Raw genomic sequence first — 27,899 nt, 5'->3', positions numbered from 1 at the left:
TGAATTGTAACGTTGAGAGGTTGTAATGCAAACGAAATGAATGAGGAAAAGAAAGTGTCACACTTAGCTTAATAGGTGTTAAAATATACAGGATCTCACACAACTTACTAACTCCTGATAAAACCAGCAAGCAAGATGTTCAATGAATTTATTACAATTTTACAAAATTACGTGAGTCCTAAACCACTAGTAATAGCTGAGATATTTAGATTTCACAAAAAAAGCAGTCAAAGGATGAAAACATTTCTGAATACATTGCAGAACTGCATAAACTTTCCCAGTACTTTGACCTTGGAGATGGACTTTCTGATTCATTAAGGGACAGGCTTATATGTGGCATGCATATTCAAAGCACACAAATGAGGCTACTGTCAGAAAGAGACCTATCCTTAGAATGGGCATTGACCATTGCAATATTGTTGGAGACAGTAAAAAAGGGTGCATCAGAACTACAGAAGAAGAGTTTAGAATGTGAGATGGACAAAATGCCCCTGAATGGTGCAAAAAGCCAAAAATATTATGGATGTGGCAAATCCTCCCAATACAAATGAATAAGTTCAAAGAAACATCTGCAGAAAGTGTCACAGACAAGGCCACATAGCGAGGATGTACAAGTCAGACAAAAGCACAATCAGAGGAAAACCACATAAAGTGAAAGTTTCAAACACAAAACTAAACAAATGCATGAAGTGACTGACAGAGGTGAACTGTCATGCCTAGAACTGCATAGCATTACTGAAGCAGATCGTAAAATCATATGGATCACAATAGATGTATCTGGTGTAAAACTGAAAATGGATCTGGATATAGGGTCAGCTTTGACTACAGCAGACTGTTCTCCAAGTTATCATTAGAAAAGACAATGGTGATGCTAAAGACCTACACAGGTGAGAAAGTGTCTACTAAAGGCAAACTGAAGTTAAAAGTGACGTATTGAAGCAAAACACAACAATTAGAGGCTTTATCTGTTGAAAAGTGGAGGGCTAGTACTTATCACAGATGAATGGTTGAGAAAAATCCAATTAGACTGGCCCACAATCTAAGCTCCCAATGTTCCAACAATGGGCAACTGCAGCCCAAACGGTAGCACTGACCAGAGACTGGCACGGCTGCTGCATGCTAATGAGAAGGAGTTTCAAAACGGTTGGTCAAGTCAAAGACATGAAAGCCAGAATTGAACTGGATGAAGCAGCAACACCATATTTCCATAAAGCATGCCCAGTGCCTTACACACTACATCCTAAAGTGAATGCTGAACTTCAGAGCTTGGAGGCATCTGGCATTCTCTTTAAGGTTGACTGGAGTGATTAGGCCATGCCCTTTGTCCCAATGATCAAGAAAGGGAAGGCCCGAGTTGCTTGCGAGGACTTCAAACTAAGGAGCAACCCTATGCTGCATACTGTGCATACTGCCACAAATGGAAAATATTTTTCCATCTTTGGCAGGTGGGGAGAGGTTTTCAAAGACTGATTTGTAACAAGCCTATCTTCAAATGGAGGTTGAAGATTCAAGCAGGAAGTTCCTCACAATCAACACTCACAAGACTGTTCCAGTATAATTGTCTCATCTTCGGCATCACATCAGCTCCAGCAATTTCACAAAGAGCAACGGACCAAGTGCTCCAAGATATCCCAGGAAAACTGTGCTACCTTGATCACATCATCATCATGACTGGCAAAGTCTAGTTGGATTATTTTCAACCACTCATGTGCGATATGTACTGGCCCATCACTTTTCAACAGGTAAAGCCTCTAATTGCTGTGTTTTGCCTCCATATGTCACTTTTCCGAGGAGCCCACTCTCATGACATAGAGCTCAAGGGTATCAAACAACACAGCAAAGCTGATGGCTTGTCATGCCTTCCACTATTGGCAACTGAGGTAGAAAAGTCTTCATACTGTGACCCAGCAGAGGTGTCCCACACGGCATTGGTGGACCAGTTGCCAGTAAGAAATTCTGAAATACAAAGAGAAACAAGGAATGATCTGACATTATCAAAAGTCTTTGACATCACCGTGCAAGGATGACCAGCTCATGGTAATCCTCTGCTTTGAGAGTTCTCAGTGGGAAGCAACCAGCTGCCTGATATGTCGATCTCATGTTGTGGTTCCCTCTAGACTGCGCCCAAGAGTGTTAGAGAATCTGCATGAAGGACACCTAGGTACTGTCAAGTTGAAGAGTCTTGCATGGAGCTATGTGTGAAGGCCAGGAACAGATAGATAGATTGTAGACTTGACCAAAAGCTGTTTGGAGTGCCAGAAGGTTCAAATTGCACCCCACCAAGCACAGTTACATCTGTGGGAGTGGCCGTCTTCACCATGACAAAGAGTACATATTGACTTTTCTGGGCCATTCATGGACTCCATGTTTCTGATTGCTGTGGATGCTCATTCAGAATGACCGGAAGTCATAACAATGAGGTCAACCACCTCAGAAAGGGCTATTTCCGCTCTGATGGCTATCTTTTTTAGATATGACTTACCTGAACAAATTGTGAGTGACAACAGACCACAATACATGTCAAAGGGGTTCAGAGTATTCATAATAAAAAATGGCATCAAACATTTCAGATCAATTCCTCACCATCCAGCAATGAATGGGTTAGCTGAATGGCTTGTCCAGACCTTCAGAGGAAGTTCATTAAAGCAATGGACAAGGAGAATGTTTCTCTACAGCACAAGGTGGACAAATTCCTTTTTGTGTATCGGAACTCTGTTCATCTGACAACAAATCAAACACCTGCATTGCTGTTCCTGAGCAGAAATCTGAGATCTCGCATAGACCTCCTGAAACCAGATCTGCAGAGGGAAATGCAGAGTAAGCTGTTCAGCCGGTTGCCAAGAGAAGCAGCAAGGAACTTTGAGGTTGGACAGGAAGTCCTAGCACGTGATTACCAAAAAAATAAGTGGTCACTCTGTAGGATGGCTGCAAGAACTGGACCATTGATGTACACAGTTAATATTGGGGATCAGACACGGAGGCATCATGTAGATCAGATTTTGGATGCTTAGCTGGGAGAACCCACCTGATGAACTGAATACAACAAGATGGCCACATTACAGCCATCGGACTTACCTCTCTGTGATGATCATGTCACTAACAGCAACATGCAACAGAGAAAGTTGTCTTTGACAAGACTCTTGCCAAACCTGATGCCACTCCACAGGTCCAGAGGTGCTATCCTGAAAGAAACAGAGCACTGAATCTTTAGTATAATGAAGTTAGTCAGGGACAGTTATTGTGAAAGCACGTTTATTTGAATGTAGTTTGTTAAAGGGAAATTAAATGTTCCATATACAGTTTTATGTTACATTAATCTAATGGGCTAGGAAGTGTAATGTATGGATCTATTTCTTTTAGCAATACTTGTTAAGTGATAACTTGACCATGCAGATTGATCTGTTGTCCTCTTTCTGCAAAGTGAATATACAAGTTAACCTCAACTCTGCTGTGTCCTTTTATTTAATTGATATGTCATTGTACAGACACAACAGAGCACTTCCTATTTAGGAGGTAGCAGCTTGCACTATCTAATATACCAGTGACATGTCTCCAAACATATACTGTTTACAATAACTATCATCACTTGCAAATTAGAGTATGGATGTTTGTTTGCAAGAAAATGCTATGCTTTCGCTTTTGTTTGGCCATTTTTCTCTGACCTCTGCAGTTTGACACGATAGTGTATGGCGTTAGTTGTACAAAAATAGCTTCACAAGTTTGGATCAGTGAAAAAGTACAGTGAAGAACTTTGCTGCAAATGGACACCATACGACTAATGTGATCTCTGTCAGAATCAGTTACATGCACCCTCAACTTCACTGCTAATGTTTCCCAACTCTTTCTGCGTTGCATTTATGACTGCGTTGGTTCTTCTTCATACTGAGTTTGTCAATGTCATCAATTTTGCCTCCAACTTCCACTCTGCCCTCAGAATCATTTGGTCCATTTCTGACTTCCATTTTTTTCTCTCTCTCTGTCTCCATCTCTGGAGACAGATTGTCTACCGATAACTTTTATGGGGTTGTACAGTAGAATAGTGGTTAGCACAGCGCTTTGCAGTTCAAATGACCCAGTTTCAATTTCTTGTTTCTGCCTGTAATGAGTTTGTATATACTTCCTGTAACCACATGGGTTTCTTCCAGGTGCTCCAGTTTCCTCCCACTGTCCGAAGGCATACTGATCGGTAGGTTAATTGTTCATTGTAAATTGTCCCATGATTAAGCTATGATTAAATTGGGGATTGCTGGGTGGCATGGCTTAAAAGACTGGAAGGATCAATTCCACATTGTGTCCCAATAAGTAAATAAATAAACATGACTCTCACAGCTACCTTGACTATATTTTTTCACACGCTGTCACTTGTAAAAATGCCGTTCCCTTTTCTCAGTTCCTCTACTATATTCTAGCACATCTATTCCCAGAATGAGGCTTTCCTTTCCAGAAAATTGGAGATATCTTCCTTCTACAAGAAACTCCTTCTCCTCCAGCATTGAAGCTGTCCTCACCTGCATCTCCTTCATTTCACAAGAGTTCCTCTTGTTTTTACCTACCACCCCCTATGTCTCTGGATCCAGCACATTATTCTCCACAACCTCCTCCATCTTCAACAGTATCCTCCCACCAACCACATCTTTACTTCCCCTTCCCCCACTCTCAGCTTTCTCCTGGGATCGCTTCCACTGCAAATCCCTTGTTTATTTATCCCTCCCCACTGATCTCCCTGCAAGCAGAGCATGTGTAACACCTGCCTATTCACCTCTTCTCTCACCTCCATTCAGGTGACTAAGCAGTCCTTCCAGGTGATGCAATATGTCAGACCATGGCCTTGTCCACCACCACAAAGAGGTCACTCTCAGGTTGGAAGAGCAATACCTCTCCCTCTCTTTTCCCCACCTGCCTATCACATTCCTTCACTTTCTTTGCTCTCAAGGTCCACCCTCCTCTCCTATCAGAACCTTTCTTCTTCAGCCCTTTAACTTTTCCACCTGTCACCTCCTAGCTTCTCACTTCACCCTCTCTCCCTCCCTCATTTACCTACCTTCCCCATCACCCAGCTTCATCTATCACCTAGCATGTGCTCATTCTCCTCCCCCCCCCCACGCCACCTTCTTATTCCGGCTTCTTCCCCCTTTCTTTCCAATCCGGATGAAGGGTCTCAGCCTGAAATGTCAACTCATTCCTTTCCATGGATGCTGCCTGACCTGCTGAGATTCTCAGCAGTTTGTGTGGGTTACGTCAGACACACCCCAAGCCTGTACATGAGATGTCTTTATGTTTCAGCTACTTAAATCACTTTTTAAGTTCTTACTCCTTAAGCTGTGCCAAGGCGCCTGCTGAGCATTTCAGTATGTGTCTCCTTGCATTGTGGTCTCATTCTAGTCTTATTTACACATACTTCTTCAGTGTATTCCTTTTGCTTACACTCACCTACATTGAATGAAGTGTTGAGCCATCTGCTGCAAGTGTATTTGGCACTAGCATAGCCTATAATGATTCCCAAGCAATAATATTTTATGAAAGTTTGTAACTTGAATTCAATGCAATTGATGTTAAAATCCAATATTTCACAAATATGTTTTAATCTTTTAACTCACCATCTAAACTTAAGTACTTTATGGAATGAAGTGCTCAGTTCCATTTGGTATGTAATATATAAACACCTAACTTGGGAGAATATCTGAAACCATGTATTGGTTTTTATAATGAAATTCTACTCCATAGCCTGTTCTTTCAATTGTAACTAAGTGATGTGACTTAGACTATTAGTTACAGTCCATAAGAATACACTGCTTCTGCTAAATTGTTTCTCGCTTTCACTATGCCAGGAAAAGAATTAAATTTACAAATTCATGAGGTTAACTGGTAGAAAATGACCTCCATGCATTTTTAATAACAGAGTCTATTTCATGCTATTATACATTGCATTAACTGTGAAGAAAATCAGTTTTTCAGTGTATCAAAATGTTACACCAAATCCTAACTCAATCCAAGTTAAATGGAATATATTTGGTTTCTAACATTGCTAAATTTTAGAGCTTCCAAATTTTAGAAAGGCAGATGTTTGAGTAGTGATTATAGATTGTTGAGGAGAAACAACAGTACAGATTCCCAATAATATGAGGCATACTATGGACATGTACAGATTTGTATGTATTTAAAATGCTCCAGCAAAAGTGGTCAAATATAAATTCCGGAAGATATCCAATGGTAGTGAATTATTTATCAATCAACTTTGGTTACATATGCATGCATTTCACATAATATGATTCCATGCAAACAAATAGAATATATTTTTCAAAGATTCAAAGTGCATTTATTGTCAAATAATGTATAAATTATACAACCTTGAGACTTGTTTGCTTACAAGCAGTTGCAAAGGAAGGAATTCGAAAGAACCCCAAATAAAAAAAGTGAGACCAATCTGTAGTACCACAAGGAGAGTGAAAAAAACCAAAACAAATGCAAACAATGGAAGTGATTAACAAGAACAGCATTCCAAACCAAATTGAGTCTTTAGATCCAAATTCCCAGAGCAGCCTGGAGTAGGCCCAAAGCCTCGATATTCAGTTCATCATATTCACGAGGCAAATCACTTCAAAGTTGACAGACATGAAGTATAGCAGCCAGGGGCTGACTCACAGCCTTAACGTTGTGGAAAGAGGAGCCCCCAAACTATCTGGACCGGCATTTAAATTGTCCTAACCTCGCACTAGAATCCCGGTGCAGCAAATCACTCTGGGCCTAAATTTCACTGCCAGGGAAGCCATTTTCGACCTCTCCGAATTGGCTCAGCACCCAAAACGATCCAATTTCACCCAACTCTCGACACCGTGCCCTTCCAGTCTATATGGGCCAGCATTTAGATTGTCCAAACAGCATACTATACCTCGCATTAGGACCTGGGCCTTGCTACAACAAAATCACTCCAGGCCTTAAACAGACTGCCCAGTGATTGGCTTTGGGCCTGGATTTTGCTGCCAAAGAAGCTGTTCTCAACCTCTCCAAGTTGGCTCAGCGCTTTGAGCGATCCACCCTCGTACCCGGGTTAGTAGGATGGGAATCAGGCTTTTCAGTCCCATCTTCTCCTCTCCGAATCATCCACTCCAACCAGCACCGCTCCAACTCCAAGAACACTGATTTTGCAGCTCACCAGCAGGGCACATCTCTCGAGTTCGCTTCACCTCCACTTGTCTCTTCGTTGTTTGCAGTGATAGTTTACCACAATTTTCTTCAGAAAAGTGTTATTTATAATGTTTTAAATAAAATTCCTTTGCTTTCAAATCACCAGTAAGCTGTCACATGTCTTTCGTAGCACCATCTTAGACTGGAAATTCAGCCTTAAAGGATATTATTAATTATTTGATGATTCATTTTTCTTCAAATAGTAAAATTCTTGAGGCATTAGTTATTAATAGCCTTAAACTTGTTAAGATGGATGCTCAGAAATTGGATAGGTTTGCAATAGGTTCTTATGCTTTCATTCCACATAAATCAATTTGCACTGGCTTAAATCACCTAAGTGATTATTTCCAGATGAATCAGGTTCTGTTGGGAAATTAGACTTCTATGTGATTTTACCTTTGTGCATCTAGTATTTTCCTGGTATCTAATATGCATATAATGATACCATTGTTCATGTAACATCTATTCCTGTCCTCACTGCATAAATTGGAACTTCATTAAACACCTTTCTTGAGCGTGCTGCAGCTAACAGTAAGGGCTTTCTGCAGTATTTAGCTACTGTGATGCCCTTTATAATGGGTCCCTCAGTGACTAGACTGCCTCTCTTGCACCTATCTTCACCACCTAATGCACAGATCCTCCCTCTTTCTGATGAAGGCTTCATATCCCTTTGAGTAACAGTGGGAGCTCTCTCTTCTCCATCGCATGTTGCTCCTGTCTGTCTGTCATGAAGAATGTGCCTCCAGCAGCTTACGGTGAACAGCAGATTGTGAGAAACTGTGTGAAAACGAGCATGGATCAATCAGAAGCCACATGGATCCTCTTTTTGCACTGCACCATTCTAGGTGTAAACATCAATGCAATTTCAGAAACCTTTAGCCATCCTCACAATTTTTAGTGGGGAAACCTGACTGAGCATCAGTGCAAAGCACAATACTAAGAATGAAATCCAATTTCCAGACACAGCTTTTTACAATCACCAAGCATAATGGAGGAATTATGAGCACAGCAGCTGAATACAGTATTCAGCCAGATTTAATCTCCAAATCCCCATTCCTATAGTAATACACCAAGTAATGTTTCTTAGATGAAATAGTCTTAAACATCTAGTCAGCAGGATGAAATATGCTGATGTGGCATTGAAGTTAATGCAGCTTCTGAACAACACACTTATGTTCTAAGTAACACTTCTGTCAAGTTGTGGATGTTCTTGTGGCAGCAGAGCCATGCTGAACTTCCTCCCCCTCTCCTGCTAACACAAGACACAACCCAGGACCTCTGATAGCTTGTTTCTGCTCTATTGCTCTCTGACTCATTAAATGTTCTATTGTGTGTCAGCCAAGGCATTCCACATCTTCATTAGAAGTAAGTTCACTGGGTTACACAAAAGAAAACCGCTTCCTGCAAAAGGGTCCCGGGCTGAAATCTCGACTGTACTCTATATAGTGTGTTGCTGTGACTTCCAGCATCTGTAGATTTTCTCTTGTTGGTGACCAAGGGTTTCCAAACTTTTTTATGCCATGGATCAATACCATTAAGCATCCCAGGCTGGGAATCACTGCATAGATTTATAGAGTTAAACAGCATAAAGCAGCCTTCCTGAGATGGTTCCAGATGTCTACATTTGGTCAATATCCCTCCAAACCTTTCCTTCACATGAACTAGTCCCAGTGTTTTTAATCATCGTAACTGCGCTTGCTCTAGTGGCTTCCTCCACATGTCCTCTGTTGTGTCTTAAATATTTCAATAATATTTAAGTAATCTTCTGTCACATACAAAGAGCATGCTGGGCGTACAAAAATAAATGGACTGCACAGGGAAGAGAAAATGCTAAAAAGTCAAGTTGCAGTTTCAAAATGAGCACTGATCTGTATGCTGTTGAAGAAAAATCTGATAATGATGTGATTGACACAGGACTGACTAGCCTTGAGATTTACATTTTGAAAACTAACAGGAGACAAGAGATATGGCTTACACCAAAAAATGAATGACAAATTAATCAAAATGGAATTGGACATTGGCTTAGCTGTTTCAGTCATTCCACAAAATGAGTTTGAAGGGCATTTCATAGACATTAAATTGAAGAGTGCAGATATCCAACTAAGAATTTATACTGGGGAAAGATAATGCTAGTGGGAATGATGTCTGTGGCAGTGAAATAGTACACCAACAAACCACTTTGGGCTTGTATGTGGTAAAAACAGGAGCACCAGCATTGTTGGAACGCTGAGACAACTACTACACCATTAGCATGCCAAAACCCCTGCAATGAAACCAACTGAAAGTGAATAAAGAAAGGTACTGGATATTGCTATAACTGTCTCCATGGCAAACACCCTGAACCGTTGCCCAACAGAGGACAAAGAGGTGTTGGTGCCAACCTCTGTGCCTCTGGCTTGAGAGCATATTGGTCCAAGAAAGGACCATGCTGCTCAGAGGAATCGTGGAAGTGATGAAAGTGGTGGTGTGACTACAACAGTTTTTATAGGTAACTTATCTGAGAAAGCTTCTGATCTGTTAATCAGGCAGTTACTTGCGAAATGCAGCTTGGTTTTAAACTGCAAGAGTGTTCAAGGAGCTTCAGGAAAGTTGCAAGCATTCAGCCTTTGTGAGTATAAGGAAGCCAAATCTACTCTGTGTGCGTTAAGGTTATTGCATGAACTACCTGTGAGAGACAAAAAAGCTGGCTGTAAAAGTAGATGCAAAGACGAAAGCCCAGCTCGATGAATGGAAGGCCAAAAAGAAAGGAGTTGATGGAGATACAAAAACAGATGATTTGGAGGTGACAATGTGGATGCAGAAACCAAAAGGAGAGATCAGATCATGAAGGAGAGCAATAGAACAATTAATAACAGAATCCTCCAGTGAACCACATGCACTTTCTAATGATCAAGATGCACAAACTAGAAGAAGAATAAAGATGGCTACTACTGTCAGAACTACTTCCTGCGGTTTCAGAGTCAATTCCTACAAAGACCACAGAATCTGAGATTGTCTTCACAGTCTCAGGTCTCATCTGACATGCAGAATGACCACACCCTCCCCCCCTGTCAGGAAAGCCGTTATCCCACAAGAGCAGGAAATCCTCCACAGCGATTAAACTTTTAGGCCTAAATGGGACAATTTAAAATTTACTATGCTGTGGATGTCTGTCTAAAGTAGTTTTATTATGTAGAATACTGTGTATATAGTTGAAATGTATTCTCTATTGAGTTAGGCAGGGAAGTTTGTTGTGTATTTGATAGTTCAACAATACTTGAGTAATCTTGTATATATATATTGTTTGGTTAAGCATTCTTGTTCATTCAAATAATTCATTATGAGTTCTATGTATAAATACATTAATTGCATGTGTCATCACAAAAAAAATGATACGCGCATGCATCGCTTAAAGTGAACACGAAGTTAGACCCGTATTCCTGAACTCCTGTGTCTCCCTTTGAAGTAGTTTAATGCTTTGAAGTCACAAAATGTAACATCCTCCACCCTCTTTGTGTAAAGCCTGCCCCTCTGGCCCCCTTTAAATCTTTCTCTTGTGGCGACCCATTTCCTGGCACATCCGAACCGGCTCACAATTAGATAGCCTACGGGGGTTTGCGAGCACAGAGCTTTGGAGCCTCTGCGCCACGGGGGGCAGGTTGAGGGAGGCTTGAAAGTGAGGCTGAGGATTTCGAATAAAGTTTTTTTCCTTCGACTGCAGTTACCGACTCTGTGTCGTAATTTTAGCGCTGCATGTAGCACACCGCTACAATTGGTGACCCCGACGGTCCAAACGATTTTTGGACCAGAAATGACCGACGCCGCCTCTGTTCATGCGGTTTCGTTGAAACTGCCGGGTTTCTGGACACAGCGACCGAACCTATGGTTCCAGCAAGCTGAAGCCCAATTCCAAGTTCGCCGGATCACCTCAGAAGACACCCGCTACTACTACGTGGTGAGCTCCCTCGACCAGGACGCAGCGGCCCAGGTCGCGGAGTTCGTACAGTTGCCCCCGGCAGATGGCAAGTACACGGAATTCAAAGCCCTGCTCCTCAGGACTTTCGGACTCTCACGGCGCGAGCGGGCTGCCCGTTTACTGCACCTGGATGGCTTGGGCGACAGACCTCCTTCGGCTTTAATGAATGAGATGTTGTCTCTGGCCGATGGACACACACCCTGCCTCATGTTTGAGCAGGCATTCCTGGAGCAGCTGCCCGAGGACATACGCCTGCTGCTGTCCGACGCGGATTTCAGTGACCCCTGGAAGGTGGCAGCCTGGGCGGACTTGCTGTGGAACGCCAAAAAGGTGAGCGGGGCGTCCATCGCACAGATCTCCCAGCCACGCTCCCGGCAGCAAACCAGTCCAGGCCCAGCCGCAGAGCCCGCCAACCCCCGGCCCAATGAACACTGGTGCTTCTACCACCAGCAGTGGGGCGCAGAAGCCCGCCGTTGTCGCCCGCCCTGCAAGTTCCCGGGAAATGCCAGGGCCAGCCGCCGCTGATGGCTACGGCGGCTGGCCATTGGGATAGCCTCCTGTATGTGTGGGACAGAAGGTCGGGACGCCAGTTTTTGGTTGACACTGGTGCCGAGATCAGCGTTTTACCTCCAACGAGTTACGACACCCGCAGCAAGGCACCGGGGCCCCCCCCTGAGGGCCATGAATGGCAGCACAGTAAGGACCTATGGCACCCGTCAGGTGCAGCTACAGTTCGGCTCCAGCCAGTTCACATGGGACTTTACACTGGCCGCTGTAGCCCAACTGCTTCTGGGTGCGGATTTTTTGCGGGCTCACAGCCTACTGGTCAACCTGCCCAGGAAGAGACTGGTACACGCTGAGACCTTTCAGACGTTCTCCCTGGGTGCAGCCCAGTTGCCAGCCCCTCACCTTGGCTCCATCACGCTGTCTGACAATGACTTCACCAGGGTCCTGGCGGATTTCCCATCGGTTCTGGCACCGCAGTTCACAGTGGCCATGCCCCGACACGGTGTACAGCACCACATCCCGACCCAGGGACCACCCCTCCACGCCCGCGCTCGGCGGCTTCCCCCGGACAAGCTCCGACTGGCGAAGGAGGAGTTCCAGAGAATGGAGGAATTGGGGATCATCCGGCGGTCTGACAGCCCATGGGCCTCCCCCCTGCACATGGTGCCCAAAGCGACGGGAGGCTGGAGACCGTGCGGCGACTACCACAGGCTGAACGAGGCTACCACACCGGACCGCTACCCTGTGCCGCACATTCAGGACTGCAGCAAACCTGCACGGTGCACGGATCTTCTCCAAGGTAGACCTCGTCCGAGGGTACCATCAAATCCCGATGCATCCTGACGATGTCCCCAAAACGGCTCTCATCACCCCGTTTGGCTTTTTCGAGTTCCTCCGCATGCTGTTCGGCCTGAAGAATGCCGTACAGACGTTCCAGCGGTTAATGGACACGGTGGGACGGGACCTAGACTTTGCGTTCATCTATTTGGACGACATCCTCATAGCCAGCAGCAGTCGTCAGGAGCATCTGTCCCACCTCCATCAACTCTGCGCCCGACTGAGTGAGTACGGTCTTACAATCAACACCACCAAATGCCAGTTCGGACTCGATACCATTGACTTCCTGGGCCACAGGATTACTAAAGATGGGGCAACCCTTCTGCCTGCTAAGGTAGATGCAGTCCGCCACTTCCCCCGACCCACCACGATCAAAGGCCTTCAGGAATTCGTAGGTATGGTCAATTTCTACCACCGCTTCCTCCCTTCAGCTGCCTGGATCATGTGCCCCCTGTTCGCCCTGATGTCGGGTCCGAGCAAGGACATTACCTGGGACGAGGAGTCCGCCGCCGCTTTCGTTCAAACGAAGGAAGCTTTGGCGAACGCCGCAATGCTAGTACATCCCAGAATGGACGCCCCTACCGCCCTCACAGAGGACGCATCTAACACGGCAGTCGGTGGGGTGCTGGAGCAACTCATCGCAGGTCGCTGGCAACCCCTGGCATTTTTCAGCAAACACCTGCGGCCACCCGAGCTCAAGTACAGTGCTTTCGACCAGGAACTGTTGGCGCTCTACCTGGCAATCCGGCATTTCAGGTACTTCCTAGAAGGTCGGCCCTTCACCGCGTTCATGGACCACAAACCGCTTACCTTTGCGTTTACGAAAGCGTCCGACCCCTAGTCGTCCTGCCAGCAATGCCACCTGTCCTACATCTCTGAATACACGACGGATGTCCGGCACGTCTCGGGTAAGGACAATGTCGTGGCGGATGCGCTCTCTCGCCCTACCGTTCATGCCCTTTCCCAAGGGGTAGACTTTGAGGCACTGGCAGAGGCGCAGCAGGCGGATGAGGAGATTCCGAGTTACAGAACCGCAGTCTCCGGTTTGCAGCTCCAGGACCTCCCCGTGGGCCCGGGTGAGAGGACCCTACTCTGTGACGTCGCCACCGGCCAGCCCCATCCCGTCGTCCTGACAGCCTGGCGGCGCCATGTTTTCAACTCCATTCATAACTTGGCGCATCCCTCCATCCGGACGACTGTTTGGCACGGACTCCGCAAACAGGTCAGTGAATGGGCTAAAACGTGCATACACTGCCAGACGGCCAAGGTGCAGCGGCACACCAAAGCCCCACGGCAGCAGTTCCATCCCGCCCACCGGCGTTTCGACCACATTCATGTGGATATCGTGGGCCCCCTGCCAGTGTCGCGAGGAGCACGGCACCTCCTGACTATCGTGGACCGGTTCACAAGATGGCCAGAGGCGGTCCCGCTCACCGACACCACCTCCGAATCTTGTGCCCGAGCCCTGATCACCACCTGGATATCTCGCTTTGGTGTACCGACCCACATTACCTCCGACAGAGGCGCCCAGTTCACCTCCAGCCTGTGGTCAGCTATGGCCAGCCTTTTGGGGACTCAGCTGCACCACACAACTGCCTACCACCCACAGTCGAACGAGCTAGTGGAGTGTTTCCACCGTCACCTGAAGTCGGCCCTCATGGCCCGCCTGCGAGGAGCCAACTGGGCGGACGAGCTTCCCTGGGTCCTACTCGGCATCTGCGCAGCGCCCAAGGACGACCTGCATGCCTCGTCGGCCGAGTTGGTATACGGCGCGCCCCTGGTCGTCCCCGGGGAGCAAGAGGAAGATCCCGCAGCAGTCCTGGGCAGATTACGCGAGAAGCTCGGTAACCTGGCCTCCATACCCACTTCACAGCATGGGCGGAACCCGACCTGCGTACCCAAAGACCTGCAGAACTGTAAGTTTGTGTTTGTACGAAGGGGCGGGCATCAGCCACCGCTACAGCGGCCATACAAGGGGCTGTTTATGGTGCTCCGGAACAACGGGTCCACGTTCGTGCTGGACGTTGGGGGGAAAGAGGAGGTTTTCACGGTGGACCGACTCAAACCGGCCCATGTGGACCTGGCACAACCAGCTGAGTTTCCGGCGCCTTGGCGCAGAGGCCGACCTCCCAAGCAGGTTCCGGCCCAGACTGTGGACATTGGGGGGTGTATCGCCGGTTCTGGGTGGGGGTTATGTGGCGACCCATTTCCTGGCACATCCGAACCGGCTCACAATTAGATAGCCTACGGGGGTTTGCGAGCACAGAGCTTTGGAGCCTCTGCGCCACGGGGAGCAGTTTGCGGGAGGCTTAAAAGTGAGGCTGAGGATTTCGAATAAAGTTTTTTTTCCTTCGATTGCAGTTACCGACTCCGTGTCGTAATTTTAGTGCTGCATGTAGCACACCGCTACACTTTCACCTTAAACCTATGAGATAGGGCAGTTTTGGAGTTCCCTACATTGGGAAAAAACTGTGACAATGCATCTTATCTGTGCTACTCATAATTTTTTAAACCTCTGTAAGGCCTCCCCTCTGCTTTTTCATTCCAGAGAAAGCAATCCCAGCCTGTCTGCAAATAACTCATGCCCTCTAGTCTGTCAAAATACTCGTGAATCTTTTATTTGCCCTCTTTAACTTAATAACATCCTTTTGACAGTTTGGCAACCAGAACTTCACACTGTGTTCCACGTGTGGTCTCACCAACATCTGAACATTTTTAATATGACATTGTTGTGATGTGCTACATACAGAGCTAGAGACAACATGCAGTCGGTAAGTCGTTTCGAGACTAGTTTATTCAAACTTCGTGGCGCTGGCATTTAATCCCTAGCGCCCACCATCTCCGGGCGGAAATGACGTCAGAGTTGCATTACCAAAGTCTCTCCCCACGCGCTGGCTATTTGTGAGCCGGTTCGCCTGCGCAGAAAGTGGGTCACCACAATATCCCTTCTCTTGGACTGGATGCCTCCTATTATGAAGTCAAACATGCTAAATGGCTCTTTTGCCACCTTGTCTACCTGTGCTGCCACTTTCAGGGAATTACTGTATGTACTTGTATCCTACACTGTTCTATAGTACTCCTCAGACCTGTACCTGCTCTCATTTAACTTTCCAAAATACTCCACTTCACGTTAATCTGAACTAAATTCCATCTGTCATTCCTTTGCTCACTTTTCCAATTGATTATTATTTAGTTGTAAAATTATGTAATTTTCTTCATTGTCCACCACATGACCGATTGGATATTGGAAATTGTCCCATAATTAGGTTAGGGCTAATCCAGTATGTTGGGGGTTGCTGGTGTGGTGTGGCTCAAAGAGCCACAAGGGTCTACTCTGTGTTGTATCTCTTAAAAGAATAAAATAAATTAAGTTTTGGTGACATCCATTACCTTACCAGTCATGCTTCTTATAATCTCATGCAAACCCTTAATACATATGTCAAACAACAGCTACTCAGCAGTACTCCTTGTGGCATTCCACTCGTCGCTGACCTCCAGTCTGAAAAGCAATCATCTACCACCACTCTCAAACTGCTTCCCCATGCCAGTTTGGTTGGTATTTTACATTTTAATCAGTACTTTCCAAACTAAAGGACAGGCCTCCTTAGGTCTGTTGTTGCAAAGTTAGAAGGAGGATGCCATTACAAAATTGTTTATAGATCATAGAACATAGACTAGTACAGGACAGGAACAGGACCTTTTTCCCACAGCGTTGTGACAAACCAACTAAAAAGCAAATCAAAAACACCCAAACACTAATCCCTCCTACCTTCATAATGTCCATATCCCTCCATCTTCCTTACATTCATGAGCCTATCCAAACAGCTCTTAACAGCTTCTAATGTATTTGCCTCTATCACCATATCAGCCAGTGTATTCCAAGCATTTACCACTCTTTGAATAAGAAAGCCTACCTCTCACACCCCCTTTTTGAACCTATTCCCTCTCACCTTCAATGCATGTCCTCTGGTATTAGATATTTCAACCCTGGGAAACAGATATTCCCTATTTAAGTCTCTCATAATCTTATAAACCTCCATCAGATCTCCCATCAGCTTCCGCTGCTCCAGAGAAAACAATCTGAGTGTATCTGGCCTCTTATGAGAGCCCCTGCCCCCTAAACCAGGCAGCATCCTAGTAAACCTCTCTGCACCCACTCCAAAGCCTCAACATCCTTCCTATAGTGGGGTGACCAGGGCTGTATGTTTGGTTTATTGTTTGAAACAAACGTTAGAGTGGGGGAATTGAAATTCCCCCGAAGGGTGACAAAGAAAGAAAATTTCAGAGCCTTGGTAACCTAACATAAACATAGTTGTGGACTTTACAAGTCAAGTTGACTGCCTACCTGTTGTAATATCTCATTTTATTTGGATTTGCATTGACCTTTCTTAACAAGCCCAACTGCTCTCTTTCATTATTATTGGTTTTTTATTGCTACTTGATGATTTCAGATATGTGATATTTTGCTGATTCCTTTGCTGGGAAATTCACACAGATGGTCTAAATTCTTCTGGGGACAGAGATCCCAGACACCCAGAATTACTGCTGTGAAGGCTGACTCTGAGTATATATATATATATATTCCAACTATTGATACATCAGCTATTTATCCTGGGTCCTGACGAAGGGTCTCGGCCCGAAACGTCAACAGCACTTCTCCCTATAGATGCTGCCTGGCCTGCTGTGTTCCACCAGCATTTTGTGCATGTTACTTGAATTTCCAGCATCTGCAGATTTCCTCGTGTTTGACTTAACCAGTGTTGTCTGGTTTGATGCAGGCCCAATTAACATAACCCCATTGTCTTACACTCCATCTCTTGAGTGCTGTTGCATAGTAGCCTATGTTCTATAGAGAGTGTTACTTGCTTGCAAAGCTGTCCTTTTCACTTCAGACTGCTAATTGCCTGCAATTTACATTAAGAACTGAAAACTGCTTCTTGTTTATGACAGGAAGCTGAGCAAGGACTATTGGTTGGGAGTTTAACTTGCTCAAACACAACTCTTTGGCCCATGGAAATATCAGTTGCTGGGTTAGAAAGCTGAGCTTGGCAAAAAGGCCCCCGGGCCCTGGATAGTGAATATCCATCACCAGGTCTAAACTGTTCTTCCAGTGTAGGCAGAGCTTCACTTGCACCTCTACTGGCCATTTTACAAAGCACATGCACTCTCTTTCACAGCTGTCTTGCACATCAGTTTACCTCTCCTTCCCATTCTCACAATTGTCCTCAGCTCTCTTCAATTCTTCAGAGACTAAAGGTAAAATGGAAGAACAACATCTCATCTTCTGCTCGGGCAGCATACAATCCATCTATTTCTCACCTCTGGAAATTGTTCATCTAATACCAAAATGCTTTTATAGTAACAAATTCTTAAGCTCTTAAGAAACATAAAGAATTAGTAGCACATTGCTAGAGTCCTTTAAATTGCCATCTGCACAAACTCAATCCTTTGCATTTTTTCTTATTTCCTCAGAGCAAGTGTTTCCATTATTCAGACATCTCTCTCTTTCATCATTTAGATGTCTATTTTTAGGATTTGCAGATCAGTTCGCAGATATGAAATGTCATTGATCAAAGTATACTTTGCCACCCAGAATAAGACAATCCGAAGCTGGAATTTCAGGAAAATTGTCATTTACATTGAAATGTAGTTCTCTTTTTTAGAAAGTGATACATTTTCTGCTGTGGAACGTCTGTGAGTGAAACCCTTTTTATAAATGCATGAAGTTCTGATCTTCATTGCGATTTTTACTGCCACATTTATAAGTAACTTTATGGTGACAAAGGCATTCATAACTGTCATAACAGTGCCAACAAAGTTCTGTGCTTACCTTCCTTAGCAAGGTGGTCAATGAAGAAAGGTCATAATTTTAAATTATTTGATTGAAGTTTTGTAAGGAGTTGAAGCAAAATGTTTCAATCTGAAGATTTCTAGGGTCTAGAACTAATGTAAGGCAGAACACCTGATCACATTAAAATGTAACCAGAGAGGGATAATAAGTAACTAGATATGAATTTGAAGAACCATAACATGTTAGGCTACACACTGAGCCAAGAAAAGAGATTAACATAAGTATTATATTATTTGCAAGGTTATAATGAGCAAAGCATACTACTTCTGTGCTGTAGATGTTCATGATTTATTGATTTCATGAACAATATGACACATTATATGGTAAAATAAAGATAATTTAAGTCTAAAAAAGGCAGATAGCATATAACTACATACAAACTGTTCTGAGCTCTAACAGCAAAACAAAACTAATTTCAGTAATTATCAAAGTTTATCTGTAGTGCTTATTTCATTTTGTAGAGTTAGCAGCTCATCATTTAGTATAAAGGCTTTATACATGCTAGATGATTTCAAAGTTTCAATGTACATTTATTATCAAGGTATGTATGCAGTACACAACCCTGAGATTCGTCCTCCCACAGACAGACACGAAACAAAGAAACACCATGGAAACTATTTAAAAAAATCACACACCCAACATGCAAAACAAAGAACAAGCCTCATAAACAGCAAATAAACAAATGAAAAACACAGAATGTAAAACATCAAACCACTAAGTCACTGAAACTGTCTAGGAATGTTTAGTTTAGTTCATTTCAGTTCAGTTTAGCTCTGTGTCATTCATTGAACATAGGCTACAGAGCCAGTCCATTCCAATCAAAGTTGCACAAAATGGCAATAGAAAATGAGTAACCAGAAACACATCATAACATGAACCACAGAGTCTAATTCACAAACCACATTAATTAAACCCTGCCCAAGACTCAAGACTCAAGACTCCGTTAGCATCAAGCAAGAGGGAGAGAGAGGGAGAAAGGGAGAGAGAGAGAGAGAGAGAGAGAGAGAGAGAGAGACACGTCAACCACAGGCACCTTCCCTCAGCAACAATGAGCGAGAGAGAGAGAGTGAGACCTGTCACACACAGGCAAATGGTGCTGATTGCCTTCTCACCCTACATTCTCATCCTTGTTGATTTCAATCTTGCTCATTGCTTTAATCAGCAAGGTTGTCAAGAAATGGAGTCAGTCACATGCTCATGTGATCATGTGATCATGGAGTCATTCATATGCCTGGAGTCATGTGCTCACGTGTCTCCAGACATCTTAGCCTCCAGGCTGTACACTCTGCTCCCAACATCACTGAACTCCCTTGGAGAGCGAAGTGCCAGATCACTCAATTGACCTGAAAGCACGCCAATGACAGACAAATTCTATAGCAAGGATGCTGAGGCTTTGAAGAAAGCACAGAAGAGATTATCAAGATTCTGCCTGGCTTAGAGTGTATGTTCTCTCTAATCCAGGTGGAGGAGAGGATGAATAATCTTGCATTATTTTCTCTGGAGCAGTGGAGTCTGACAGGAGATCTGACAGAGGCTTATAAGATTATGGGAGGCAGAGATAGAGTGGACGGTCAGTGGACATACATTTAATACCAGAGGGCATACATTTAAGGTGAGAAGGGTAAATTCAAAGGAGATGTGAGGGACAAGCTTTTTTTACAGAGAGAGTGGTGGGTGCTTGGAATGTGCTGCTTAGGGCGATAGTCGAGGCAGCTATGACAAGATATTCAAGAGCACCTTAGATTGGCATATGAATGCGCGGGAAATGAAAGGATAGGGAAATTATGTAGGGAGAAGAGATTTGTTTAGTTGGGCTTTTGATTTCTAGTTTAATTAGTTTGGCACAGCATTGTGGACTGAAGAAACTGTTTCGATGCAGTTCTGTTGTATGTTGTAAACTGATTTTTGTGCATTAACCCCTTGACAATCATAAGGAATTTACTATAAAGTTGTTGGGGAAAAAGTGTCATGGAAGAACCACAATACCTGCAACTGCTTTACTGGTCATCACATAAGCAAAACCAATATTCTGAGTTCTATCTTAAATAACAATAACATTTTGGATTAACTTAGCTGGTATTTGGTTAAAAGCAATCAAATATTTGACCTTTGAAAGAGTGTAATCTGTAGGCCTCTATTAGTCTCAATAGACTATGGATTTGCACCTTGGAAAGTTTCCAGAGCGCAAGCCTGGGCAAGGTTTTTTTTATGGAAGTCCAGCAGTTGCCCAAGCTACAAGTCTCTCCTCTCCACACCACCAATGTTTTCCAAGGGAAGGGCATTAGGACCCATACAGCTTGGCACCAGTGTCATCACAGAGCAATGTGTGGTTAAGTGCCTTGCTCAAGGACACACACGCAGCCTCAGCCAAGGCTCGAACTAGCAACCATCAGATAAGTAGACAAACGCCTTAACCACTTGGCCACATGCCAACAGTCATTATACTCTTCACACACATCTATAGAAGTTTGCCATAGTTCTATATGACAGCCAAATCTTCGCAAACTTCTAAGTAAAGGTACTGCCATACTTTCTTCCAATGGCACTGGACCCGACACAGATATTCTGAAATGATAACACTAAGGAGTTTAAAGTTGTTGTACCTCTTCACCTCGGATCCCGCAATGGGGATTGGCTCATGGACCTCCAGTTCCCCCTCTTGACCACTAAAATAAGTGTTATCATTGACAATGAACAAAGCTATCAAGAATTAGAGTGGATTCTTGCTCAAATGTGTAAATGAGCCAAGGAATGGCAAATAGAGTTTAACTCACATAGGTCTGTGGTGTTGCAAATTGGAAAGTCAAATCAAGGTAGTATTTTCACACTAAACTGCAGGACCTGGGGTGTGTTGCAGAATAGAGGGACCTTGAAGTTCAGGTACATGGTTCCCTAAATGCAGTGACACAGGTAGACAGGATAGTGAAGAAGGTGCCATTCTGGCATTCATCAGTTGGGGCATTGAGTATAGAAGTTGGGAGGTTATGTTGCAGTTGTTCAACACACTGGTGAGTACACACTTTCAGTATTGTGTTCAGCTTTGGCCATTCTATTATAGGAAAGATGTTATTAAACTTGAAAAGATTTCCAAAGATACTGCCAGGACTTGAGGGACTGAGTTATAGGAAGAAGTTAGTCTAGGACTTTTATTCCTTGAAGTATAGATGACTGAGAGATGATCTGATAGAGGTGTGTAAGATCATGAGAGCTATAAGATGATGAATGTACTTGATCTTTTTTCCCTGGGCTGGTGAATAAAGAATTAGATGGCATAGGGTGAGAATGGAAAGGCTTAATATGAATTGTGGAGAAACAATTTTCTTCACAGTGGGTGGTACCTATGGAGAATGAGCTGCTAGAGGAAGTGTTTGAGGAAGATATAATAATAACATTTAAAAGACAGTTGGACAGGTATATGGATTAGAAGGGTTTAAAGCAGGGGCTCCTAACCTTTTGTTTTGCCATGGACCAACGTTATTAAGTAGAGCCTGTGGACCCTAGGTTAGGAACCGCTGGTTTAAAGGGATAGGGAATAAATGCTGGCAAATGGATCTAGCTTGGATGAGGATCTTGATTGTTTTGGACCAGTTGGGTTGAAGAGCCTGTTTTTGGGCGATATGATTCTTTGAATACAATATCAATAGAATCACAGAATTGTCCAAAACAGAAATGAGCTAATTAGGCCATTGTCCATGCCAAATAAGATGCCTATCTACACTAATTCTATTTGGCTACATTAGCCCCAATCACTTTACACTTTCTCTTTCTCTTTCTAAGTACCGTCAAAATGCTTGCCAAATATTGTCATTGCATTTGCTTTCATCATATCCTCTGATAGTCCATTCCAGATACTTACCATCCTCTCTGTGTACAACTGAACTTTCTAACCTCTTTCAAGTTTCTCCTCTCTCACCTGTGCCCTCTTGTTCTAGATTCCCCTGCCCTGGGAAAAAATCTTATCTATGTCCCTCATAATCTTATAAACATCTATGAAATCATCCCTGCCAGCCTTCTACATTCCAGTAAGAATAGCAAGCCACCTACTTCAATCTCTCCTTCCAACTAGAACCGTCCATTCCACGCAATTACCATGGTGGTGTGACCGACAAATGAAAAGAAATCACTGGCTCAGAAAGTATTCAAAGAAGCATATTTTTCTTTCGGTCTTAAGTGAGTGATTTTACATACCCACAATGAACACAGATTTTCAGTTTTACACACGTATTTATTTTATAATCTATCTAAATTATTGTCACAACCGGGAGTCATTTTTAAAGAAATTTTGTCAGTGAGTATGTGGACTGTTTTTTTTCTCAGTGTCACCTCATGCATATGCATTGTTCTTGGATTGTTTACCTTTTATGTCTAATTGTTTGTCTTTGCACTCGTTTTGCAGGTATCTCATTTGGGATCATGGGGATTGTTAAACTCTTCATATTTATCACTTCTCATTAATTTGGGATCATTTATTTAGCATGCAGTTTTCAGTGTCCAAAATTCCCAGGTGCTCCAGGCTGTGCTTCAGTGGGCCATGCCAGCCTCTCTCTGTTGGGTCATTGTGGTTTCTTGTTGGCTGAAATTCAGGTTGAGGTCTTCTGTGTATCAACAGTGATTTTTCATCAAAATTCCGTAATGTTTGTCTGGGCTCTTGTTAGTTTTTCCAGTTAATTTATGCAATAAATCTTTAGTTTTGTTTGAATTGCTGAAGTCTCTGTGATTCCTACGCTTGAGTTCACTAGTAATCCTCACAATTATACTGATTGATATTCATTGGATATAAAAGGTGTTTCTTGCCTTTAGTAACTGAGTTCAGCATACCTCCATCTTCCATCTACATGTGGTTACAGACAGAAGTTTATGATAAGCTGGAGGACCAGTGTTGGCACATTTGACAATTGCCATTATTGTTTGCCTTCTCTTTGAATGATGTTGCTAAGACTGTGACAAGATGTTGAAAAGATTCAGGATACAACATTTGAGGCTTACTTACAAATGGTATCATGTGGAAATAATGTGAGTTTATCCAATGTGGAAAGAAGAATTGGAAAGCAAATTAGTATCAGGCACCACAAATCATTTGGGCTAATGGAATGCTGGCTTTTATTGCAAGACGTGGAGTAAGGGAATTACAATACAACTTTACAGGCCTCTGAGGAAAAGGCACATCAAGTACTCTGTACAATTTTGTCTTCAATATTTAAAGAAAGATGTGCTTGCATTGGAAGCAGTACAAGAATCACAAAAAACATTGATGTACTGTATGAAAGAAATTTGAGGAGAATTAGACCAATACAGATTGGGACTTAAGAAACAAATCACAGAGGTGATCTTATTGAAAAAAATAACATTTTAATGATTGACAGGATGGATAATAGAATATGATTAATTGGATCCAGGGATCTCCCAACTGGCTGCTTGTCTCTGCCACTGTACGCTCAAGAGTTTTGGAGTGGAGTCATTCCCCCCATCTCATTGGCCATCCAGGAATTCAACAGACCCTGAAGTTCATAACGAAATGATTTTGGTGCCCGTCCATGTCCTGGGATGTCCATGACTTCATTTCATCCTGCCCCACTGGTGCCCAAAACAAAATGTCACATAAGCATCCTGCAGATCTGCTCATTTGCCTCACATCCCCTGGTCCCACCTTTTGGTAGATTTTATCACTTCTTTGCCCTCATCAGATGGAAACATTACTAACTTGGTGGTTCTGGACTGCTTCTCCAAAGCAGACCACTTCATTTCTCTCCCCTAGTTACTGTTGGCTCGTAAGACTAACACCCCCACGGTTCAGCATGTGCTAAGGCTGAAAGGCTGCCCTCAGGACATAGAGTCTGATTGAGGGCCACAGTTAATTTCTCATTTTTGGAAGGCTTTCTGTTTTCTTTTGGGAGTCACAGCCAGCCTCTCATCAGGTTTCCACCCCCCAATCAAATAACCAGCTTGAGAGAGTAAACAACCATGATGGAGACAACCCTGAACTGCCTTGTCTCTTCCAACCCCATGACCTGAAGCTCCCAATTCACTTGGGCAGAGATCGCCCACAATAAAATGTTGTCGCCCCTCCCCCACTGGCATGTCTCCCTTTGAATGCCAGTAGGAAAACCTGGCCATGTCTCTCATTGATATTGACGTGGTAGTTCCTACTGCTGAACAGTTGGCCCAATGCTACAGGTGCATGTGAAGATATGTCAGGGCGTTTCTGCTGCACACTCAGAAAAAATATGCCTAGCAGGCTGATTGACTCTGCCAACGGGTGAGGCCTCTCAAACCAGGAGAGAAAGTCTAGATGGCATCTAGAGATCTTTTTTTGAAAGTTGAAAGCCATATTGCCCCCATACTATCTATGTGGGGCCATTCGTATTGAAGAAGGCTATCAACAGAGTCCCATTTAGACCGCACCTACCATCATGGATGAAGATTTATTCAGTGTTCCATGTTTCCCAACTCAAGCTAATGAATTCTTCCACCTTGCACCAATTGTTCCACCTCCCCTCCACCCTGATTGATGGATGGGTCTCTGGTCTGTACTATGTAATGCCTCTTGGCATCTCACTGGATGCTAAGCAGGGAGAGGTATAGCCCTAAGGAATGTTCTTGGGTTCTGGCCCATTAGATCCCAGACAAAACTCTAATCCGGGACTTCTAGTGAGCGCAGGTCTCTGGTGTCTAGGGAGGAGATCCTTGTCACATCCACGGACTATACTGCAGAGCCTGGACACCCTCGCAAGAGAACTGCAGAACAGGATTGGCAATCACGCCCATGAGTATACACATCCCAGTGAACTACTGTTTCATTGTGATTCTATTATCTCTCTTACTCTTGTTTCAGTTTTGTTGAGACTTGACTGAAAGCACAGCAACATCAACGCTCCCTGCTTACCGTTGTCCTTGTTCCGGGAAAGGAGACTACCGTTTAGATTGACAATGTAAAGGAGTAGAGCTTATTTAATTTTTTTCCATAAATGCTGCCTGGCCTACTGAGTTCCTCCAGCATTTTGCGTGTGTTGCTCAAATATCCAGCATCTGCAGATTTTCTCTTGTTTGGAATTTACTTAATGTTAACTTACTGCTTCCAAGCTGCAACACTGGCATTAGCTTTCAGTTTGTGAGCTTTAGTTACAGCCCATTTATTGTTTTTTTTTCTTAAATTCTTCACAGTTCTTATTAAAAGTCAGTGAACTGTTCATTTGTTTCAGTGTCTCTCCCTCTGCACTTGGGCCAGAACAGTGCATTCTTGTCTCGCAATCTCATTGAAACCAATTGAATATTGAAAGGCAAAGATAGAGTGGATGTGGAGTCAATATTTCACATTCTGGCTTAGTCTAGGACCAGAGGGAACAGCCTCAGGATAAAGGGATGTCCATTTAGAACAGAGATGAAGAAAAATTTCTTTAATTGGAGGCTGGTGAATCTATGTAATTTGTTACCAATGACAGCTGTAGAGGCCAAGTCATTGAAGATATTTAAAACAGAGGTTCATAGCTTCTTGTTTGTCAGGGCATATAAAGTCATGGGGAGAAGTCAGGAGAGTGAAGTGGAAAGGAATAATAAATCAGCTATGATCGAATGGTAGATAGGACTCGATGGGCCAAATGGCCTAATTTTGCTCCTGTGTCTTAGAGTCTTATGGAATAATAAAACAAATCTTTCCTATTTATTCTCTGCTTTCTGATAATGAAATTTAAACTACACATGTCTTTGGAAGATGATTCATCAGTATCCATCACTCTTTAGTTGTTACATTTGAAAGTGTCAAAAGTATTTATCAAAAGAAAGAAATAAGTAATTGTATTTGTGCTTTCAGACATGCAGTTCAAATCTTTCAAGAACTGGCATCTTCAATCTTCCTTTTTTTATAATTTTTTTAAATTGAATTTTCAAATAGGTTACAGAAGGAAAAAAATTATAAAAATATTATCACCCCTTCCCCCCTCCCCTTAACCCCTCCCCCCTAACATATCCCTATAGAAAGAGAAAAAAAGAGAGAACAAAAAAGAAAGAAAGTAAGAATGCCTGGATATCGGAAGGTCCCCTTATGCTCCATGGAGTTCATAATAGCTTTATTATCTATATTTATTTCTTTCCCCAGATAACCAATAATTTTATCTTTGGAGCACCTATATATTTATTCCTATCTTTTGTAAATAAGGCCGCCAAATTTTCAGAAATATTTCATATTTATCTCTTAAATTATAAGTAATTTTTTCAAGTGGAATGCAGCTAAAAATTTTATTCTTCCAACGATCTATACTTAAGTATGAATCCGATTTCCAAGTAACTGCAATAGTAATTGGCTACTGCCAATGCAATTTTTATGAATTCTTATTGATATTTATTCAGTTTGGATTTCGGTTTTATCTCTTCGATATTGCCTAGTAAAAATTATGTTGGATTATGTGGAAGTTGTGTTCCAATAATTTGTTCCAATAAAATTCTTAAATTTGTCCAAAAAGGTTGAATTTTAAAACAAGACCAAGTAGAGTGTAAAAAAGTACCAATTTCTTGATTACATCGGAAACATTGATCAGATAAATTTGCGTTTAATTACTTTATTTTTTGTGGTGTGATATATAATTGATGTAAAAAATTATATTGCACTAATCTTAACTGGACATCTGTTGTATTTGTCATACTGTCAAGACATAGTCTTGACCAACTTGTTTTTCAATTTTAATATTCAAATCAGTTCCCCATTTTTGTTTTGACATGAATTCTTTGTTTAATTGCCTGTTTTTGAATCAAACTATACATACAAGAAATAATTTTTTAAATTTTTCCTTTTTGAATTAAAGTTTCTATTTCATTAGGTTTCGGCAATAACATTGTTTGACCCAATTTATCTCTTAAATAAGCCCTTAATTGGAAATAACAAAAAAGAGTGTTGTTTGATATTTTGTATTTATTCTTTAATTGATCAAATTACATTAATATACCTCCTTCAAAACAATCTCCTATATATCTAATCCCTTTTTGAAACCAATTGTATAAAAGTTGGTTATCCATTGTAAAAGGAATAAGTTTATTTTGAATTAAAGATCTCTTTGCTAATAAAGATTTCTTTATCTCATCATCAACATTTATCTTATCCCATAAATCAATCAAATGTTTTAATATAGGAGATTCTTTCTTTTCCCGTATCCATTTAGATTCCCACTTATATATAAAATCTTCTGGTATATTTTCTCCTATTTTATCTAATTCTATTCTAATCCATGCCAGTTCATCTTCACCAAAAAAAGATGCAATAAATCTAAGTTGATTTGCTTTATAATAATCCTTAAAGTTTGGAAGTTGTGACCCTCCTAGGTCAAATTTCCATTTCAATTTTTCCAACGATATTCTTGACATCTTACCTTTCCAGAGGAGCTTCCTCACACATTTATTTAACTCTTGAAAAAACTACTGCGGTAATTGTATTGGTAATGTTTGGAGTAAATATTGTAATCTAGGGAATATATTCACTTTTACAGCATTTACTCTGCCTACTCGTGTTATTGGTAACGTCCTCCATTTATCAAGATTTTCTTGAACTTTTTTTCAATAATGGTAAATAATTTAATT

General features: G+C 42.7%; 1 protein-coding gene and 1 long non-coding RNA gene across 2 annotated transcripts in view; one reads left to right on the top strand and one right to left on the bottom strand.

Moving 5' to 3' along the window:
• Positions 1–27,899, top strand: part of grm5b (glutamate receptor, metabotropic 5b) — a 464,503-nt gene that overhangs the window by 114,551 nt on the left and 322,053 nt on the right. The window lies entirely within an intron of this gene.
• Positions 161–18,425, bottom strand: LOC132391416 (uncharacterized). Its single transcript, XR_009511200.1, has 3 exons — positions 18,315–18,425; positions 3,076–3,182; positions 161–1,956 (listed from the first exon to the last, which is right to left on the bottom strand). It is a non-coding gene; the product is annotated as an uncharacterized LOC132391416 (long non-coding RNA).

This window comes from Hypanus sabinus, chromosome 3 (genome assembly GCF_030144855.1).
Source record: "Hypanus sabinus isolate sHypSab1 chromosome 3, sHypSab1.hap1, whole genome shotgun sequence".
Lineage (NCBI taxonomy): Eukaryota > Metazoa > Chordata > Chondrichthyes > Myliobatiformes > Dasyatidae > Hypanus > Hypanus sabinus.
The sequence above is the reverse complement of the archived record's forward strand: the minus strand, read 5'-3'. Positions and strand labels throughout refer to the sequence as shown.